The sequence below is a fragment of the Hyaena hyaena genome, unplaced genomic scaffold (assembly GCF_003009895.1).
Source record: "Hyaena hyaena isolate Hyena2069 unplaced genomic scaffold, ASM300989v1 scaffold_782, whole genome shotgun sequence".
NCBI lineage: Eukaryota > Metazoa > Chordata > Mammalia > Carnivora > Hyaenidae > Hyaena > Hyaena hyaena.
Genome location: NW_024081415.1, coordinates 243,694 through 263,429, shown reverse-complemented (window position 1 = coordinate 263,429; position 19,736 = coordinate 243,694). Strand labels below are relative to the sequence as shown.

At 35.1% G+C, this 19,736-nt stretch overlaps 1 protein-coding gene across 1 annotated transcript in view; it reads left to right on the top strand.

The window, feature by feature from the left end:
* LOC120221484 (sperm-associated antigen 16 protein-like) overlaps window positions 1-19,736 on the top strand; it is a 430,699-nt gene that overhangs the window by 200,302 nt on the left and 210,661 nt on the right. The gene's annotated exons all lie outside the window — the stretch shown is intronic.

Here is a 19,736-nt window from a genome sequence, read left to right as displayed (position 1 = left end):
TGGGTGACTTGGTTCTGCACCTCTGCAACATCTTGTCTTTCTTGAATTATAATATCTATCACAATTATTTTTATGATTACTTTTTCATATACATACATATATATATATATGGAGGGAGAGAGAGATAGAGATCTAGAGATCTATAGGGAAGGGGTGTTTCATATTTTCTTCATCATTATGCTTCATTTCCCATTCCATGCCTGAAATATAAAAATATTTGTTGAGTGAATGAACGGTTGTATACAAATGAATGTAAGAATATCTTGGCTTTCAATAAGTAACACTCTTTTCATTTTGTAAGAAAATGGACCTAATCTAGTGGGCAAAATCACTGATAATTATTTTTGTTTAACTTATCTTTATAAACATTACAGACAGAAAAGAAAAACCTAATATAATGTATCAAGGCTAGGTTTTGGTTTTCTGAGAACACTGCTAATTTGTTGATTCCAGAGATATACATCCTATATTTTTCTTCCAATGATCAATGAATGAAATGATCAATGATCAATGATAATGAAAATTATTTTATCTTTCTAAGTTACAGATCATTACTTTGATATCTGAGAACCAATGAAAGCCAATTAACTTTTTCTACCAAATTAAAATATTGTTTTTCTTTAAGAGCTGTGAAATTACAACATTGTGGTTAATATAGACTCAGTCAAATTTTTCATATTTGTAAACTGTATATTATTTTATATTCTAGTTTTAAGGATGAACAAAACATCATTTAGTAAAATACAGTGTTGTTAATTAATTGTACAAAACAAAGATCACTTACAGATATCTCTATGAATTTGAAATGTTTTCATTAAATATGTCACTAAATGTAACCAAATCATTATTAAATACTGTAGTCAGCATAGCACTTAAGAAGGGTACTTAAGTAGTAAAGTTTTGGTGAATGTTTTAATATTTTAACAGTGTTGCAATGTCCATTTCTCCTGAAATGTTAAGTGACATATAAATGAGGGGAAACAGTGAAGGGGATAGGTCATGTCCCATCTTACTGATTGGGGTCTCTGAGTAAGTCTTTCATGTAGATTGATGTGACATCTGTAAGTACCAGCTGCCTGAACAGCACCTGGCTCTTTACTTGTCTTCCTTGTACTGATGTTTCTGGTAATAATGCCTTTGGAGATTACATTTATCCTTTGCCCTATAGATGGATTTATGTGACAGACACTTTCATAAAAGTTCCCCAAACTGGAAAAATTACCTTGAATTTTACCAGTGTAGTGTTTACATAGAGCAAAAGTGAGTACATTATTTGATTACCAGTTCATGGTAATTGGTGACCCTCTAATATATTGACATCATATACATATCACACAACCTGAATTTTAAAAAATTATTCTTTGATCATTTGTTATTTGAGACGTGGATGTTGCAGACACAACTGAAAAAGAAAGTGTGAGGCTCCTTTCTTTCAATGATACTTATATAAGGTCTGTTTATAGGATGGACATCCCATTTGCTTCCAGGTTTGGGGTATTTGGATATATTATTGCAAACTCAAAATTTTGTTATGAGTTTTAAAAAAAGAAAATATCTAATATTTTGAGTTATACCTGAGCTTATCAAAGTTTTAGACTATGTTTCATATACCCATGATAAAGTTTCAGTTGATTAAACAAAGGTTCATTTTACTCTTGCCAACTTAATGAATATTACAAAGAAATCAAGATGCTAGGAGGAACTATCAAAAACATACTATCAAAAACATACGTTATGGACCTCTCTGGATTTTCAACTAAAAAGATAGAATATTATTAGCCAATAAAGAAATGTTATAAGCCAATATGGAGAATATAGGTTTTTTATATATACATATACATATGCATCACTTCTCATCCTCCAGCTTCTTCTAAAGAGTCAGAGAATAGTAACATGCATTGTCATTAAAAGCTGACAAAGTATATTTGATTTTTAAATTTTAACTGCATTTCTCATAACATTCTAGTTAGTTTAACAGACTAAATGCAAAATTTCAACTCAAAGAATGCATTTATTTTGAAAATTAAATTTACCATATTTTGTGTATATTATTTTGTTATTGAAACTACCAGTGTGCAAACTACTGTGCAAAAATTTAAAAGTTATGGGAGATGACATACATATTAAGGAAAATTATAGAATTATAATAAATTCATAGACAGTTATTTCCTAATTTTAGCCTAGTTTATTATATATAAACCCAAGATCTCTTAGGTCTCTAGTACAAGACTGAATATGTATCTATATATTGAGTAATAATGTAACATTTTTCATACACATTATAGTTCAATATTCAAAAATCTACCTTGGGATGTGAATCACATTGTATGGGTGTGTTGTGTTCACATGTTATTTCAGGACACTGCAAATTGCTATTGCAACTAGTAACTAAGTATTACATAATTCTCTTAATAGACTTTAGTGAAATGGGTGTTCTCTTAAGGCCCAAGATTCAATAGTTTTTCTCAGAGGTGCTTTTCGTTTCAGTGATCAATAAGCTCAAAACTCAAGAAATCTATACCATTTGTGTTAAGAGTTCATATTAAGTGCTGAGACTAGTATTGAAGTAACTTAAGATGTTGACGAGGTGGTCAATTTTCTTTCCTCTCATCCTTATGAATTTAATCACTTAGTAAGTTTTTATATCATTAACTAATGACCATACTGTTTTCTCATTACATGCTAGGCAAACAAAAGGTAAATAAATAGCTTATTTCTAGAAGCAATCCAGTCTGGTGTTTTGTTTTGTTTTTTAATTGTAATGATAAAAAAATTAAAAGAAAAAAACAACTGTGGAAGTGACTAGAAATGGTCCAGTGTGTTTGTGATATGCTAATTATTCTAGATATTAATAGTAAAAGACTACTACTTGAATAAATCTTTAGCTTTAATTTCAGTCAATAATTTTAGCTATTGATGTTTCTTTGGTGGCACAGGATCATAAACAAGTAAATTTGCATGGCCCAGTCTTCCAACTTATTACCTGTCAATTTTCAAGTTGATGGATTTTTCTCTCAGGTGTTAGAAAGCAATTTTTGGATAAATTGTTTTGGCTAAAATTATCTTTATATATTGGGTGGTAAATATGTGTTGCCTTGATCTGAAAACTTAAAGTATCAGTATCTTAGATCATTTAGACTGTGTTTAGTTTTCATTATAAAATCCATGCATGCATATATAAAGGAATACTTAGAAGTAAACAGAAAAGTAAAAACACATTTCCAGTTACTCTAACAAAATAATTATTAGCATTTAAATATATCTTATTCAAATTATTGTTCTGTTTATATACATTTTTCATATGCTTATAATCACTTATTTGTTTTACATCTCTGTGTACAATTCTAATAGCATCTGTATTATATAATATTATGCTGAATACATAGACATTCAACAAGTGTTATAAATTAAATATATGAAATATGTCCAGATGCCAGAAGAATGCATATTTATACATAAAGATAGTAGGCCCAAGGGTTTTTACAATCCCAGGACATACTATTCTCACTATTATCTATGTAAATAACGTTCTCAAGACTGTAATGCTATTTATAAAGACCACAATGTGAGTAGACCACAATGTATTTCCTAGAATAGCATACCATGCACATAGCCATGTATGAATATTTATGTGTAATATATATACATACACACATATATAAATTCATATAATAGCCATAGGTATGTGTCAGTCTATTTGTAAAACTATGAATTATAGCCTCAAATTTTAATGCATTTCAACTAATTCATTATTTGTTAAATATTTTGTGCAGATACTGAGGTAAGGGCTAGGAAAACAATGTATCAGCGAGACAGATATTATTCCAACTCTCTTGAAAATATCATGGGTGATTATGAAAGAGTGTTAAGAGGAGACTTCCACTAGTATTGCAGCTCTAAAATGCTTAGCAGCTCCATGACTGCAAACAGTAGTCCTTACATTCCAAACTGAGGTGCTGAATCATCTATGCCATAATTGTAAAAGCTGACCAGAGAATATATAAAACCGGAGAAAAATATATAAGACAAGAGAAAAATAAAATAATAAAAAAGGGCTGAGAATTCATTCAGAGATTTGGAAGAGAGGATATTTTTGATAGAAGCCAGAGTCCTGTGACATTTGCCATCCTTTCCCTCTAGGTTAAGAGGAAGGCTCCCTCCTCTCTTCCTATACCACAGGAGGGTATCTCCAAGAAAATCATACTGAGTATTTGTTTGAGTCGTCTTGAAGTGGAGGGTTATCAAAGCCAGTTCATGATATACTAAAAAAAATAAAAATAAAATTTTCTTGAGGGAAGAGAATAGCTAGCTGCCTTGCTTACCTGATGTCAAGGCAAGGGGATAGTGCTCTAGACACGAAGGGACTCTTCTTATGGCAAGGGAGGGGCCATATTTCTCGGAGATTGGATATGGATGCCACACAAGGGAGAAAACATGAGAAGTTGTGAAAACAGCTTTGTCTAAGATGCCCTTCTAAAGGCACATAGTGACCACAGCAAAAAGAAACTGAAAGCAGAATACTAAGGGACATTATAAGTTGCCTATATGTGGAGGAGTCACAGTCTTAAAAATAACAAATGGAGGGAGCTCCTGGGTGGCTCAGTCAGTTAAGCATCTGGTTTGATGTAAGCTCAGATCATGATCTCACAGTCTGTGAGCTTGAGCCCGGTCTCAGACTCTGTACTGACAGGTTGGAGCCTGCCTGGGATTCTTCCTCGCTCTCTCTTTCTCTCTCTGGCCCTCCCCTACTTGTGTGTGCTCTCTCTCTCTCTCTCTCTCAAAATAAATAAATAAACTTAAAAAATAACAAATAGAGGTCACTAAAGGAGGACTCTTGGAAGAAATTCAAGTGCCCCTGAAAAGAAAACACTAACAAACAGATTTTGGACCAGTCACTACAGAGGGTCAATGGCATGTGACAACTGTACCAAAACCCCCTGTTTTGCCCATTTCAAACCAAATGTAAAACGAGAAGATTTAAAGCAGATGGTACACCATGGTTTTTATATTAGACTATACTCAACTAGACATGGTATTTTTAATATTTTAAAACCATGAATAACTTGAAAAGCAATGAAATTGCATTAAAATGTCATCTGTCATAGGGGCATTGTCAAAAAAAACAAAAAACAAAACGTGTAGAGTTGTGTTATTCTTGAACTTTCTCCAGCCTAGTTCACTTTAGTAACTAGTCACAAAAAGCAATGACAACAAAATATCAAAACCTTAATAATATAGGAATTATAGGGTATTATGGGAGGACAGAAAGCTTTGCTTCTAAATACCTGAGCTATTCCATTAGCAACTATTCCATGAATAGTTGTGAAGAGAAAGTGATCTTGGCTTCATAATAAATCCTGCCTAAGATACTGACTGTAGAGGTGAGGTGTCTCCAAGAGCTAGATGGAAAGACAGAAAGCCAGGGGTTGAGTGGGATCAAAAACTAGAAGGAAACCTATTTTTACACCTCAGAGGGTGCAGGGGAATATTCTCAATGTATTCAACTTTCTCTCCTGGAGCCTGCAAAGAACTCACAAAAAGCACCCATAAAGGAGAAGAAAACTTTAAAAATCTGTCAAGTTAAAAAAAATTGCCAAGCCATCTTACAATAATTCCAGTCAGGTAAGAATTTTCATGCTCTTCTAATCTTTCCTATCTTCTTCCTCTTTGCCCCTAGAGGGCAGATAGAAATAGCAGCTGACAAGTGATAGGGAAGGGCAGTGAAAGATCTTACAGTTGAACAACCTTGGAAGCATAGATTAATCATATTGTGTAGGAAACTTTTAATTTTTAAATCAAACAGCATCTTTGAAGTTACCCAAAATTTCCCACTCCCTTAAGTGTCTGAACTAGGTAATAGAGATGGATAGAAGAGGAGAGAGTCAAGATATAAGTATGAGATAGAATAGATAGAACTTAAGGATTGATCAGATGTGGAGATGAGAAAGAGTTATGTTTGTCATTGATTTTATTGTGAAACTGAAAGAACACGTAATAAAGTTAGAGTAAGGATTACATTAGATAATTCATGACAAACACTTAGCACCATAAATGGCTAAGAAAGTTTTCTGAAGTGGGAATAGCTTCAATTGTATCACTTTGTGCATGTCCTAGGGAAAATGATATAAACCTTCTGGACTTTCTCTGCCTTCTCTATGAAGGGCCAGTAACTTCCTGATGATGTATCAAGGGATTATGTGAAAGGATTCCCATTAAAGAGATTAGCACAGTTGCTGGTGCCCAAAATCTCTCAGTTAAGGCTACCTATCTTTTACTTGACCTTTTCTTTTCCTCTGCCTAGCATTACTGATGAGGGTCTTTGAAGTAATTTCCACACATCACTAAAAACACATGGTTGTTCTCAGAGGAAGCTTGTATCTCATCAGGATAGTTCATTGCTCTTATAGAAATAGGGAAAAATTCTTTAGATTTTGTTGTCTACTGATAAAACTAATATTTTGTCATGATACAAGTGCAGAGGATACTAGGATGTCACCCACCACATTCGTAATGGATGAAAACAATCAGGTAACTACAATGTGCAATATTGTGTCAAGTAGGCAGTGAAGAAAACATACCAAGGGTTAAAATTTTCCACAACTATCTATTTAAGGCCTTTGACAAGGGTGTCACATTCTGGGACTTTTGAGACATTTTATTTTCTGTGTTCCATACACGGTCTCTAACTTGGTTCTTTTTCCTTCATATTTAAACATACAGTTAGTCTGCTGAAGTCAGATCAATGCTTTTAATTTTATTTCATCTTTATCTCAAATGTATGACATTTGGGGACATACTTATTGTTAAAACTTTGATTTTTCTGGGATGTCTAGGTGGCTCTTTGGTTAAACATCTGACTCTTGATTTTGGCTCAGGTCATGACCTCATGGTTTGTAGGTTGGAGCCCCACTTTGGGCTCTGTGCTTACAGTGTGGAGCCTGCTTGGGATTTTCTCCCTCCCTCTCTTTCTGTGCATGTGATTGCTTGCTGTCTCTCTCTCAAAATAAATAAATAAACTTTAAAAAAAGAAACCTTTGATTTTTCTAATTATGTACAGAGTTAAGATGCAATAAAATATCTAAGTAGTTTCAGAAACACTGTTCCAAATATCAAAATGGTGACAGAATAATACACAACCCCATCATATCATGGATTTAACCGTTAATTAGCTGATATGCAAAGTAACTTGAAGGTGTCAGCGAATCATATACAGAAGCACAGGCTATAAACAAACCTCAAAATTATAAGTTGAAAAGTTTGCTTGGATCTGGAAGCAAGTCCCAGATTTGGATTCAAGGAAAAATCATGGGGGTGAAAAAGGTAAACAAAGATGTTTTCTTTAACTGAGATGGAGAACAAGAATCTTCCCTAACCAAGAAGTTGATGTCCTAAATTACTATTGTTTTGGCATTATTTATTGTCATTTACCAACTGCCTTTTGAGGTAAATCAGCTCATCTTTTGGTAGTAATTCTTGTGAGGGCAATTCTTTAATCTAACATTACTAATTACCTTCAAGACTAACTCTATATAGCTTAAATCACATTTTTGCTACACCTTATAGATTCTGGGATTGTCTTGTCACTACTTTGTCATCAGCATAATTCTAAAAATTCTGTTTGCAATCTGTAGCACCTGGAGTGGTAAACACAGCCAAGGATTGAAATGTATTGACTAGAGAATATAAATCCTTTGATCTCAGTGGGAAAAAAATGCAGTCATATATCCCTGAGTTCCAGTGCTTTCACATTCCAAGATTTTGAAGTTTTCCTTTTCTTTACTGTACATCCTCTCATTTTTTCCTGGTAGAGTGGATGATATACTTAGAGTTGAAATGATAGAGGTATTATTTACTAAAATAGATTCATAAAGATAATTGTTTGATTCTATAAAGACAAATGCAAAGGCCATAGAGAGATCTATACCATTTTACCCACTCTCCACACACTCCTAATGTATAAAGCGATAGTTTTTGAACTTCAGTGTGCATAACAACTAAATCAGACAATCTTCATAACACACAAATTCTGAATCAACACTCTGGAGTCCTTAAATTCTGCTTCCTTAAGTTTCCAGGTAGTCTTCTGGGGACCATACTTTGAGCTGTAAAGATAAATAAGACAAAGGGAAGTCCAGGAGTATCCTAAATATTTTGCTTTACTGCTTTCACTCCATCAGACATATTAACATCTGCTATCTACTAATAACTCAATAATTCTGAGAAGTAAGTGATGTTATCTCTAAAATGTGAGAAAACAAACAGAGATAGATACAACAATTCAGAGTACCAAACAGATCTCTGAGTTCAATAGGCAAGATGTACACTATGGAATTACCTAACTTCTTAAGGTCTTAGTTTCCATTTTTAAAAGAGAGATGTTAGAAAGGGTTGAGATATATGTAACGTATTTTAACTCAGTTCCTGATCCAAGTAAATCCTTAGTAAGTTATCTATTGTGATTGGTATAATTCCAATTTTAGCAGTATATTTTGCCAGTCAACCAAGAGGAAAACTTAAGTGCTTATATTTCATATTTAGTATTGGTTATTAAGAGGTGATATAATTTGAATTATAGATGTAATTGACAAATTTGTACTTCCATTGACCTGACTGGTTAAAAAATTTAATTATATAATATCATTTTTCTTTAAATAATGAATCTTGGTAATAACCATTCATTGCAAATTATGAATGTCCTGACTTATTCGTAGTTGTCATTAGTCAGCATTGAAGCTTACCAACTATGTATTTTAGCTCCACATGCAAAAGTACAAGTCAAGTAGTGAACCCCAGTATGCCAATCATTTAGTAATTTTAAGATTGCTAATTAGCATCATGTTGAAGTGGTAAGATTATCAGGGTATAATGTATTCATTTATGTTAATAACTCCTTATTTTATCTTATACGAGAATCATGAATTTCCTTAGAAGCAAAAAGAATGAAAGAACTAAAAGCTTTTAATAAAGTGTTTATTCATTTAAATATTTGATTGACTTACTATCATATTGCAATCCTTTATTTTAAAGGAAATGATATAATAAATATAAAACACATTATTTATAAAAAGTAATTTCTTTCTTTCTAAATGTAACTGACATTTCAGCAACTGAAAGAGAAATTACCATAGTATAGGAAATGTCCTCTTCCCTCAAAGAGAAAAAAGATCACTCAAAAGTGACTATTATAGTTTAAATTCTCTGAAAATAACTACATAAAAAGTAAGAATTTTTAAAAATGGGAGAATGTTGGGAGTAATTAGGTAAGTGATGGGTGAGACTTGAGCTCAGATTTGAGGGGTAAGATACAGGTGGATGGAGGACAGAAATGAAAAACAACAACTTAGAAAATAACATCCCTTCTTTTTATGGAGGAGTGTGGGACTAAGAATCAGAAAGCCTGAATTTAAAGTTGGTCCTAGTTTGAGTAACTGAGTGTTCATTTATTGGACCACATTATCTCATGAGAGATTTATAAAAGATGGCTCCCTAACTCCTCCTCAGTCCTTCATTTCTAAAATTTGAGTCCTAGCTATTCAGGGCAAGAAACAGAAGGGTGTGCATGGGCCACATATGTTAGGAACTAGTAGGAAATAAGACTGTGGACAGAGTATGGGCCAAAAAACTATGGTGGCCTTTAACACCTAGTGCTTGAAACAGAATTACTACCTGCTATTGAAGATGGCAATAAGAAAGTGCACCTTAAAAGATCAGAATTAGGATGTGGTTGGATAAGGGAGCCAAGGACATCAAAAGACTGAGAAAGAAGTCAAAAGTACACGACAATATTTTGACAATATTTATAGTTACTCAATAACTATATGAGTAATAATGCAGAGTGACTCAGATTGTCAGGTCAGTGTCATATGTCATCTGTTGCAGATGAACTAGCCTCCTTGTGGATATTTCAGAGCCATAATAAAGGATAAATTAGGTGCCTAGGTTCAGTCCAGGAAAGTCCGCACATAAGGGTCATTACTAATGAGGTAAGAGAATATAAACTAAGGACTCAAGCAAAAGCTTGGTGTTGAGAATGTAGAAATCCAGGCATGGAAGTGATAATGAACATACTGTCCAGTATCAATGCACTAATAAAATTGGTAACAGAATCAGCAACAAAGTTAACCTCAATTTTGAGCTAAGTTCTTCTGAACTTGTCTGCCTTATGTAGCTTTTTCTCATGTATTGAATTGGGAGTGGGAGCATTTAAATTAGAACAGCTGACTTTTTTGGGACAGGAGTCATTCATTTGGAAGGATTTGGAAAAGAGGAACATTTCTTATATTTCCTGCACCCTCTCACTTTCTCTTCCTCCAGGGCTAAGGAGTAAATTTTCTGATTGGTGATTTGAGTTCCTTTTTTAAAAAGTTTATTTACTTATTTTGAGACAGAGTGTATTCGAGGGGGTGGGGGAGAGAGAGAGAGAGAGAGAGAGAGAGAGAGAATCCCAAGTAGGATCCCCATTGTTAGCTTAGAGCCTGACACAGAGCTTGAATCTATAAACCGTGGAATCATGACCTGAGCTGAAATCAAGAGGCAGTTGTAAACTTAATCAACCAAGTCACCCAGGCACCTAGAGTTCCTTTCTTTTTATTTTCAGATAAGCCTTCTGAACTTTTCTTTCATCTAGTAAGGAACCTGCCCCTAAAGGGTTGGCCTGTGCTTGTCCAGTTCAGTGAGATTAAATAGAAAATCCAGAGTAAGGGACTGAGAGGCCATTGTGTCTGTGTACGGAAGTCATGCTCCATAATCCAGGCTACTCTTTCTATCAAAATCTTCTGTCTATGTTTTTCAAATCTGAGGGAAAGATGGATGTTATTGTTATGCTCTGAACTTGCACAAAAGTCAAATATGATTTATAAAATCAGACAGTTATCCTAACGTCAAATTTTACCAATAGTTTCAAGGATATAAGCAATTAAGCAGCATAGACCAAAAAAAAAAGAAAAAAGAAAAAGACAGAAAGAAACAATAAGATAAGAAAAAAGGAAAGAAAGAAAAGAAAAGTAAAAAAAGAAGAGAAGAGAAGAGAAAAGAAAAAAGAAAAGAAAAGAAAAGAAAAGTAAAGTAAAGAAAAAAAAGAAAAGAAAAGAAAAGAAAAGGCCTAGGACATGCTACATGGCTTTCCAAGTCTTTATTTGTTGCTCAGACATGCATTCGAGTCCAGAGCAATAGATGAAGTTTCTAGAAAGGATTGCAAATAACTTCATCTAGGAGGGATTTTTAGGTTATGAAACATCTGTGTTTTACAGTTAGATTGTTATAGGGCTTATGTGGCTTTTTCCAGGGAGCCGTGCTTTAAACCCCCACAGATTCTAGGTTTGCCTATTGTAAACAAACCAAACCAGGAACATTCTAGTGAGAGAATTCTATAGATAAGAATTGTCTTCCAAGTAAATGTCTGTCTTATTTACCAGGAAGTGATTTATCAGCATGTTTACAAGAAGGATAACCCAGGTCACTTGTTTTCTTTCCCTGGGTGTGGCTCTTGGTAACTGGAGAAAAAGATAAATCAGAAGCCACTGGTTTAGCATATTCTTTCTCAGACACATTAAATGTCCACAGACTGTGGTAGAGAAGCATAGGAGTAAGAATAGATATAGTGCAGTTTCTGGCTAAGCCAAATAACTATTACTACTTGTTATGAGTAGAAATTATATATAAAAAAACTTTAGTCTTAAGAGGAATAACCTAGTGAGCATTATAAACAAGTTTATGGGTGCACAAATGAGGATAGTTGAGCAGTCAGAAAGTATCAGACAGCTAATCTGAGCATTATAGTAGTAACAGCAGTGGGGGGGAGGAGTGAAACTCAAAGGTATTTTAAAGAAAGAAATGGCCAAAACTGGTAACTTTTTGTAGTAAAAATAGAATAAAGGTAAGAAAAAAAGATTTCCCTACAACTTCTAGTGAAAATGGTAAGGAACACATGGGTGGCTCAGACAGTTGGAGCACAGACTCTTGATTTCAGCTCAGGTCATGATCCCAGGGTCATGGGATCAATCCCTGCAACAGGCTCAGTGCTGAGGGTGGAGACTGCTTAAAGCTCTCTCTCTCTCTCTCTCTCTCTTCTTCTGTCCCTCCCCCCCCACGTGCCCTCTCTCTCTCTAAAATAATACATAAATAAATACAAAATAAAAATTTAGAAAGTGGTAAAATTAAAATACATTGCATTTTTGTAAAGTAGGTCAAAGTCATGAAAAAGAGATAATCTGAATTTAATTGATCAGTGATAAGATATGACATTCATTTAAAAGGAAGCAAGCTAGATATATTTTTAAAAAGTGGGATTGGAGAATATGTGAAAATTTGAGAATTAGAAAACTCTAATAGTTTATTCAGCTAACAAATGTTCAATGAACACAATAGTCTGTGTTATTTCTAGGCATGAGGAATATAGATGTGAATAAAATAGCTATAAACAAAAATCTGTGCCTTTCATTACTCAATATCTGTGCCTCTCTAATCTCTTACTACTCTCAGACTTTGACCTCTGTGATAATATTACTTGTAGGAGAGTCTGTGTTGTGTAGATGGATCTTGTAGATGTTCTTCATGTTTGAGTTCCCATGAAAGATTTAGGTGAGGATCGGTTCTCAAAGACAGCCTCATTCAAATAAAGACAGCTGGAAGGAAAGTAGACACTCTCAAATTGGAAAAGTGTGCAACAAGGTGGTGACTGTCCTGAAGCTACAGGGGCCCTTTCCTTGCATGTGAGCAGGATCTTTCATCATGAACAAGGTGGTCTATAATGGAAGCTGCCTCCAATCATTTGGGGGATTCTTCCCACAGATTGGGAGAGGGAGTTTTCGATCCTACAAGGTTTGTACTGGAGATATCACTGCATCCTTTCCTCAAGGGTGGGGGGCTATAATCAAATACATTATAATGAGTCTAAGGGTTACCCTGGGGCAAAGGTGCAAGAGGAGAGTGTATACTATGCACTTGTGGGTCTTGGTCTGTTAGTTTCAGGGTCTTGGAAGCCACAAGGTCAGGATGTTTTGCCCCTGGACTTCTAACGTGTAAACTATTTATCGCCATCCTTGTCTCCAGCTCATGTCTGACTAACTTCCTGCTTTATCAATACAAACATATTCTGAATTTAATTTTCCTGGAATGTGCTTCCACTCATCCCTCACCAAGAGATCATGTCAAGAGATATCTCTTTTTGAACACTTTTAACCCTGTGTAACATATGTGGTCAGTGCTTTGCCCATCCCCTCCAGTGCATGCCAGTCTGATTTTCAACTGCCAACATGATGGGCAAAGAAATTCAGGAGGGCTTTCTTTCACTGCTGAAGTCCAGTTTGCCCACCCTTGTGGCAGTCAAGAAGTGACGGGGCATTAAACCCACTAGGAACAGCCGTCAGTCAGTGATTGGCAGTAGTCAGTGTATAAGTATTTCAACTTCCCTCATTCCTAAAGTTGAATTTCTCTGAAGAATGTGTCCTATACTACAGAAGTTCTCCAGCGGTTTCCCCATAGTGGTAGCTGGCTTATTAAGGGCCCTTCGTAAGCTACCTTTGCCTTCTTATCTTGAAATTACTGTAAGCAAGAATAACTGAACACAACCTTACCTAAAATATCATTTACTGAATGCATTTATCTATGGGAATACTATTAGAGATTATTAGTTGCTAATCCTTGCTTTGAAAAAAAAAAAAAACCACTAAGAATTTTAGCTCCTGAAAGCCATTGCAATAAATTATTAGGCAATATAAAAATTAGTTGGAATCTTGGCAGTTTTTATCAGAAATGTGCCCCTGCAGGCATCACACTACACTGGTCACTAATTGGCATTTGGCATTCACTTTGAAAGTTTCAGGAGCTATAACAGCAGAAGCAGCCATGTCAAGGATGTCAAGCAGCCATGACATGACACTACTCATGTCAAGATGAGCAGTGAAACTACTTCGTCTCACTAGTGTGATCACACTCAGGTTGTTTTAAAATGTCCAGTGCTGCTGGAGGAACTGATGAATCTGACAGAAGGAAAGCTCTTTATGGGGAAATTAGGAGTCTGAATGTCAGAGGCAAATGTCAGATTGTTTTGTTCTAATTCATTCCTTTCAATTTAAGGATTCTTAGAAGATATTTAATGATATAGACATACACTAGACATCTTGCTCTGCAAGTTTAATATTGAACACATAATTGAGGTAGAATTTTATCTTTGGAAAAGCTTGTGGACATTTTCATGTATTTAATTTTGATATCAATCATAGTCTTTATGGTTGTTTTGATATGAATCTAATATTATCAAATCCCTATCCTAAACTTCTCAGGACATAATGAACATACAATGAAATTTAAAATAAATTTGCTTGCCAGACATGCCTAAAGGAAATAAGTCATTAGATTTCATATTATGTAGACATGTCAGTTTTCTAGCCAATTTCATTCACTTATTTATTTAATCAGTCATTTAAGCCACACACTAGCAATGCAGCAGTGACTGAAATATACAGTAACAAAACACCTGCCTTCATGGAGATTAGTTCTATAGGAGAAACTGGCAGTTAAAAAACTATAAAAATGGTGACAAGTGCTGTGAAGAAAAATATATAAATGGAGTGTGACAGGACATGAAGGGGTGAGTCTGGGGGCTTGAATAGCAATTTTAAATAAGGTGCTCATGGAAAAACTCACCAAAAATATGATTAAGCAGAAATAGGAAAGAGGTGAGTGAGCCATGCCAGTATCTGCTGTAAAGCACATAGCAAGCAGAGGGAATAGTGATGCAAAGATCCTAACATAGCAATATTTCTACACAGAATTTAAGTCAGTTTCACATGGAGAGAAATTAATGGGGAAAGGAGTAGTAGGAGATATGGTTAGAGAGGTCATGGTGGACCTGATCATCCTTTTCTAAAGTCATTGGTTCTTAATGTGAGCCATGTGGGAAGTCAGTGGAAGATTCTGAGCAAAGGAATGACATGAATTGAGTTATATTTTAGTGTCATCAATCTGGCTGCAGGTTAAAAATAAAAATAGAGTGTATTATTCAGATTAGGAAAATGGCTGTAAATATAAATAAGTAACCTTCAAGCCACAGTAGCTTAATATAATAGCAATTGTTAATTTGTTTCTTGTTCAAAGAACTAAATAAATGTGTTCCAGCAGAGAAGCACTCTGGTTCATGGTTGTCATTGAGGGACTCAGGTTGGTTCATCTTGCAGCATCCTCTGTCCCAGCCGCAGAGTGTCTGCCACTTCTCTGCCAGTCAGGACAAAAGAGAAGAAGAACCCATGAGAAGCATATTATTTCCACTAGTAATTCCATCAGTAATTCACTGGCTAGAACTCCATCACATGGCCCTACATCACAGCAAAATAGGCTAGGAAGTAATATCTAAATCTGTATTAAGGAGGTAAAGGAAGTTAAGTTTTAGAGTACAATTTAGAGTTTCTGCCACAAGAAACAAGAGCAGATGGAGGAATTCCTAGATAGGAGGTTGTTGTGTTTGTTCGAGAGAGAGATGATGGCAGCCTGGACCACAGTGCTGGCAGTGGATACAACAAGAGTGACAGTTGGAAGAATTTCCATAGCCTTTCTTTCTCTGTTTTTGGTAAAAGCCAGGGGACATTAGTAGATATTGTATGAAAAATTGTTTCAGAGGTCAACTATGATTAAGAAGTGCTGGGTTTCTCTACAGAAGATTTCTTGCAATTTTTATTAAGCTTAAGAATTTTTTTTGTTTTTTTTGCTTAAAGATAAATATAACAGGCAGCTATTTGAAAGAATTCTTCATGACTTTTTTGTCACATAGCTAATGTTCTATAGAATATTCTTTGGGAAAAGAAATGAATTAGTGTTTAGAAGACAAAGATTTGGTCTTTGATACATACTTCATCTGTGACTTTGACTGACTCTTTACCCTCTATAATATTTACTCTTGTTTGTTTTGTTTTTTGTTTTTTATAGTTAGCACTATTAGAGTTTTCTTTTTTTATATATCATTTTATTTCTTATCATGCTAAGTGTACTCTTTAATCCCCATTACCTATTTCCCCATCCCTCTATCCACCTCTCCTCAGGTAGCCATCATTTTGTTCTCTGTAGTTAAGAGTCTGCGGGGGGACCGAGGTGGCTCAGTCGGTTGGCTGGGTGTCCGACTTTGAGTCAGGTTATGATCTCGTTGTTTGTGAGTTTGAGCCCCATGTCAGGCTCTGTGCTGACAACTCAGAGCCTGGAGCCTGCTTCAGATTCTGTGTCTCCCTCTCTCCCTGTCCTTCCCCTGCTCATACTCTGTCTCTGTCTCTCTCAAAAAAACAAAACAAAACAAAACAAAACAAAAAAACCACATAAAAAATAGCGTCTGTTTCTTGGTTTGTCCCTCTTTTTTGTTTGTTTAATTTTTTTCTTTTTCTTGTTTCTTTTGTTTTTTAAATTCCACATATGATTGAGATCATATGGTATTTGTTTTTCTCTGACTGACTTCTTTTGCTTAGCATTTACTCTCTGGCTCTATCCATATTGTTGCAAATGGCAACATTCCATTCCTTTTTATGGCTGAATAATAATCCATTATATATGTATATATGCCACATCTTGTCTATCTGTTCATCTATTGATGGAAACTTCAGTTGCTTCCATAGTTTGGGTATTGAAAAAAAGTGCTGCAGTAAACATAGGGTTGCATGTATCCCTTTGAATTTGTGTTTTTGTCTTTTTTGAGTTAATACCCAGTAGTGCAATTATTGGGTTGTAGGGAAAAATTTTATTCTTATTGATTCTGAAATGGATATATTAACACTCAGACTTCTGTCCTTACAGAATTATGAAAATTGAATTAAATCTTTACAGTCAAGCATGGTAAGCATAAATGAGTATTATAACTCTTGCTATAGCTAAGAGCAGGGTACATGGTGATACAGTTTTGACCATAAGCAGGCTGGATGTCTGACCATCAAGGGTCTTAGCATCATCTTGAGAATATCTAGGTGATCCTCAACCTTTTATACCTGGAATTGATTAAACTAGATTTGCAAGGCCCAAATCTACTTGCCAACTCAAAAAATAAAGGTTGTATATAAACAGGACTCAAAACATTAATTTAAAATAGTCTGAGACCACTATGTTTATGTTTACCATTCATGACACCCTCTTTCTAATATAAGGATGTTTAAGAATGCCAAGTAAAGAGTTAAACATTTGTTTAATGAATATAATGGATCAGAGAGAAAAAATATGTTTTGTTGTGGGGATATTCTCCTTAGGCCTTGGTAAGCACTGACCCAGATAGCCCTTAGCTCTGAAGTAAGCATACCCCGTGCATGGTGTGTCCAGATCAACTCTCCATATTTGGTTTGAGAGGATACCCCTTTTCTAAGTCACACAAATTGAGCAACTTTTTCAGTTCAGATTGTCTTGCTATAAGTTGGACAGAGAATCAATGATTTGATTTTCATTTGGTAAATCACAGTCTCTTTCTATTTGTGGCTTCTTATGATTATATTGGGTCATCTGGGAATGCCCAGTGACCTGAATCATTCAATCACAGTTGATTAATATTATCCATTATGCCAGATTTAAACAGTTAACCATCAGAGATGTCTTGTTTCTGATACAAAAGACTCAGGATGTAACAAAAATGAAGGAAAGTCTTGCTGAGGAGGAAGTGGTAGGAGTCAGCATCAACTGATGCTAAAATTAATGAAATATATAATAACAATTTTAGAGTGCATGTATGGGGAGTTAGGAATCAAAATGCAAACATATAGCAATGAATAGCATGCTTTGACTATACAAGCAACTGCCTGCCCTCTGTGCATTATAATGTCAGACAATTGGAATGGCTTGGCTGCATTCATTCCATCACTTCCACATTCTTTCCCTTTACTTTTGAAAAATAATTTTACTGAATATGGAAACATGATTGGTGGCTTTTCTTTCAACACTGTTAGTATTCCCTTCCACTTTCTTCTTGCTTGCATAGTTTATGACAAGAAGTGTACTGTAATTCTTATCATTGTTCCTCTTTAAGTAAAGTATTTTACTCTCTGGCTTCTTTAAAGATCATCCCTTTGTCTTTGGTCTTCTACATTTTGAATATTTATCCTGTTTGATGTTCTCTGAGCTTCTTGGATATTTGGTTAGGTGATTGTCACTAACTTGGGGAAGTTCTAACTCTTTACTAACTTCAAATGCTTATATGCCCTGTCTCTCTTCTCTTTTTGGTGTTTCAGTTATGTATGTGCCATTGAGTTCCTCAATATGCTATTATGGGCTTTGTTTTATTTTTTATTTAGTTTTTATTTTTCCTCTTTTGGCATTTTGGACTGGGAAGTTTCTATGGACCTACTTCAAGCTCACTGACCCTTTTTGTTGCCATGCTAAATGTACTGATGGGCCTAAGAACTAAAGCAAACAGATAGTGTGAGGATTCATGTTATTCTGGCTAGATGTTGGGCTGACTTTCATATTTGATATATCCATAGGCACCATAGTACAAGAGATTTCAAATTCTGGGGCACCTGGGTGGCTTAGTGGTTAAGCAGCAGACTTCTACTCAGGTCATGATCTCCTGGTTTGTGGGTTTGAGCCCTGCATTGGGCCCTATGCTTACAGCTAAGAGTCTGGAGCCTGCTCTGAATTCTTTGTCACTCTCTCTCTCTGTCCCTCCCCTGTTTGCGCTCTCTGTTTTCTCTCAAAATAAATAAGTAAGCATTGAAGAAAAGAGAGAGAGAGACTTCAAATTCCTGTAGTGTCTTTTTGGAGGAGGAGAGGAAATTTTTTTTTAACTTTGAATTTTTCTAAATATTTCTCTTCACAGTAAGCCTGTGTTTTGTAACCTTTCAGCTGTAATCCATTGTTGTCCTGGTGACTTTTTGGTATGGTTGTAATATATGTGGGAGGGAAAGCCTTCTGTAATCTTTGGTTTAAATCTCAGTTTTCATGTAGTTTTGTGTTTTTGAGGATGTGACCTTCACAAACAAGTGTGTCTTTAGTGATATAGGTTTTTCCCCAGCGCCTTACTCTCTTCTTTGACTGCAGTATTCCAGTCTGTTTCCTTGAAGTCCTCACTCCTTGTGACTATGCCCCCTACTCTTTGATGGGACCAGAAAAATGGAAGAGTTGGGATGGGAGGACTTTTCTTTCTCCAATTAGAATAAAAGTCTAAGAAAGTGTTTTCCTCTTGAGAATAGATCTGAGTGTACCTCCTAAAGGTTACTCTCTCATTCCAGAGTCATAAAGGATTTTTCTTAGATGTGCACTGTGAGAACGTGGTGATGATCTTAGAAGTAAAGCCAAAGAAAATGAAGATACATCTCTAGAATTATGGCTCCCAGGAGTTCCTCACTCTCAAGCTAGTACATACTTGGTCTTCAGTAATTCACCAATATTACCATTGAAGTGTTTTTAAAAATCAATTTAAGGTTTTAATGCCTTCTGTTTCAGGTGAGATTGTGGTTCCTTTCTTCAGGATGAGCCTATGTCTCTGGATTTAAGGGTGGTAGATTGTCCTGGGACTTCAATTCTCTGATGGGCCCAAGAAAGGTTATTAATTTTCAGTTTGTCCAAATTTTTTTATTGTAAGGAAAAATTATGACTTATAAGCTCTTTACAGAGATAAAGCCAGAAGTGTATAATTCCTTTTTGTAGCCACTATTGTCTTCCCTCTTTTGGGAATGGGTCTCTAGAAAAGAAGGGGATCCCTTAGTAATCCTGAAATTTACTAGGGATAGAAGTTAATGTCAGACTAGACTTGCCATGATTCTCTATGGATATAACTTCTG